Below are 3,541 nucleotides of genomic sequence, written 5' to 3' on the forward strand. Positions count from 1 at the left end.
TTGTGCTGAAAGCCAACATGCTCTCTTAAGACAATCAATTGAGCGAGCCGCTTGTACAGAGGTAATTCATCAAATCCATGAAGCTCCTCCCACTTCTTGAATTGTGCAGACTGCGTAAGCTGCTCTCAGAGTTCCTTAATTGCTTCTTAAACATGAACCACCCACAAAAATGATATAATTGGGATCATCTAGAGGTTTATTTCTTATGTCTAGTCTCGGGTTGGTGCAGAATCGTAACATCTAGACCATGGGTACTCACACACATTTGCCCAGGGGCCACCAAGTACAGTCTGTGGTGTGACCGAAGGCTGCACTGATGCCAGCAGGGTGGTGGTAGGGGGTCTGGGTGGGTCAGAGATTGTGTAAGGAGGTATGAAATTGTTTTAAATAAACGGGCAAGCATTTCTTTGTTTGCCCTAAGTTGGCAGGGTAGGCCCTGATGTGGGTCCCTTGCTCACTTTGCCACTGGATTCAAGATAGCCTGGCTGCTGAGGGATATGAACCCGGAACCGGTCCCAGGATGTTTGTTTCCGGTCCCAGGGAAGACATGGCTTGGCAGTTGGGGCTGGACTGTACCCATGAGGCACAGGGTCAGACTGATTTGCATATTGCCATGTCTGAACTGGGGTGGTGAAGTGAGCTAAAGAATGATGATGGATGAAACCCAGATCAGTTGACTAAGGGTGAGTGATTGATTTGCTCAAACGCTCCGTCCATCATCCCCTTTAGTATTGCTTTGTTTGCCCTAAGACGTGGGTCTCTTGTTCACTTTGCCACTGGATTAAAGATAGCCTGGCTGAAGAGGGTTATGATCCCAAAACCGGTCCCAGGAGGCTTTTTCCGGTCCAGGGAAGACATGGCTTGGCAGTTCGGGCTGGACTGTTCCCATGAGGCACAGGGTCAGACTGATTTGCATATGGCCATGTCTGAGCTGGGGTGGTGAAGTGACCTAAAGAATGATGATGGATTATACCCAAATCAGTTGACTGGGGGTGAGTGTTTGATTTGCTCAAACGCTCCGTCCATCATCCCCTTTGGTATTGCTTTGTTTGCCCTAAGTTCGCAGGGTATGCCCGGACGTGGGTCCCTTGCTCACTTTGCCACTGGATTAAAAATAGCCTGGCTGATAAGGGTTATGAACCCGAAACCGGTCCCAGGATGCTTGTTTCCGGTCCAGGGAAGACATGGCTTAGCAGTTCGGGCTGGACTATTCCCATGAGGCACAGGCTCAGATTGATTTGCATAAGCCCATGTCTGAACTGGGGTGGTGAAGTGAGCTAAAGAATGATGATGGATTAAACCCAGATCACTTGACTGAGGGTTAGTGTTTGATTTTCTCAAATGCTCCGTCCATCATCCCCTTTGGTATTGGTTAATAAATGCTTGCATGTTTATTTAAAAACAAATTCTGAATATTAGTGCTCAACGACGAAGAAGCAGTTCATGCTGCTGTTCACCAGGGGGGGCGCATATAAAGTCAAGAGGGCAGCAAGACCCCTCGGGCCATACTTTGAGTATCACTGATCTAGACAGTCATGTTAAATCTCATCCCCATCAATTTCATTTTTAGGTAATGGCAACTAGGTAGCTAGATTCACAATGCGATATATCCTCAACACCACATTCTCAGCAGCAAGTATCTGTTGTTCATACTTTGTAAGTCTGCTGTTCATCAAATATTATGTTTACGTATGAGTGAGCAAATAGAATGAGGAACCATCACTGCAAGAGGATGTCCTATCACTATGCTCTCACATCTCTCAATACTAACACGTCCTGCTGCAAGCTCTTTAAGGCAGCCGGGAAATCCTGCGGCAACAGGGTCATGAGTAGTAGCAGAATATGCCACAGGCCTTTGTGAATCTCCATGCATCTGAGTAACCATAGTGAAAGTGCTGCCCTGCCTCTCACTGCAAAATAATGTGAACATTTTATTGTAATCAGGCATTTCTAGTTCTAGGGCATGACAGAGACATTCTCTCAGCTCTAGCAAAGATTTCAAGCAATCATTGTTCCATTACAGCAGATTAGGAAAATCTGTAAAGGCTTGGCTGCTAGGAAAACGTTCTATATACACTGTCTATAGTACCCAACCTTTCCCGGAAACATCCTGGCTTCTCTCTAAAGTTCTTAGTTGATTCATTCTTAAGGTAGTTTCAACTCTTTCCTGTGACACCTTTCTCATTACCTTCTCAATTATATGTCCCAAATATTGGACTTCTTTTTGACAATATTCAAGCATGCTTGGAGACACTTTATACTTCCATTCTCAGTAAAATGATTTAGTAAAGCAATTGTACTACACGAAAATGGAATTGCAAGGCATCTTCAGTCCTAAGATTCTTTTTCAAGATCTGATTAAAGATTGATTGACGGGGGCGTGGCTTGCGCGCCATCTGTAGAGGACGTCTTTCCCGTGAGCTCCGCTATGGACTGATCCGCGGATGCCGTGAGTATCCTTCCTGACGTTTTTCGGACGGCTTTTCTGGCCTACAGCAGTGTCGGAAGGTGGACAGTCTGCAATGGAGTACTTGTGCAGTCTCTACGAGCGACATTTCACCGAATATTTACAGCGGTAACTTTTCTCTATCTCCTCATCACGGACGGCCGCCATTTTGTTTGCCGATCGCGTGAATGTCTCTTTCCGCCGTTTCTTCAGTCCCTCTTTCTCCATTCCAGCGTTAGCTCGTTTTGGACATAATACTATGGCGTGTGCTGCTCTCTTTACAGAATACTCAGAGTTTCTTTCTACTTTGTGCACTATACCTATCGAATTCTACTGTTAACCTGCTCCTCTGAGGAAAAACGGCCGCCATTTTGAGTCTCCTGAATGCGAAGTATTCTGCTTCTAATTGAGGCCTTTGAGGTGGTTGCTTCACCGTCTTTTCGTGGCACTCGCTCCCCTGGCCTCCCATGATCATCTACCTCCTGCATTTTGATATTACTGCGCCTACACTTGCCACTACAAGTCTTACTGTGTTCCGGCCTTATTTTTTCTTCAGACCAACATCTTCTAAATTACCGTGCCGTACCATCTTGTCCATGTACTGGTCTTGGTTGATGCCTCTCCTTTGGTGCTGTGTGGCTTTTTTGAATTAGCACTGAAGTGAAGTGCGTTTTCGCGGCGGTTCCTTTTTCTCGCCTTATATTTGCCACACACTGTGTGCCCCTATTATCATCGTGCATCTCTAAGCCAGTTCAAACTCCTCAGTTTCACTGGACTCTGCTTCTCACGGTGGTACACATCTACACCCTATGTGCTTTTGGTGTCCTTTACCATGGCGAATGTCTCTACCTCGCCGAAAATGTCACAGACCGGAACCAAACCTAAAAGGCCTAAGAATGACCCACCCTCCCCCATTAACTCTTCGTCTAATCCTGTACTGGACTCCATCCTTGAAGAGGTGCGTGGTCTTCAACCTTTTATGTCTTCTACTAATGCTAAACTTCAACAGATTGAGGAGCGCTGGGTGGTTATGGAAAATATAGTTTTGAACTTAGAACAGCGTGTGAGCGATATCCAAGACATCTCAACTAAGAT

The sequence above is a fragment of the Lissotriton vulgaris genome, unplaced genomic scaffold (assembly GCF_964263255.1).
Source record: "Lissotriton vulgaris unplaced genomic scaffold, aLisVul1.2 SCAFFOLD_464, whole genome shotgun sequence".
NCBI classification, from domain to species: domain Eukaryota; kingdom Metazoa; phylum Chordata; class Amphibia; order Caudata; family Salamandridae; genus Lissotriton; species Lissotriton vulgaris.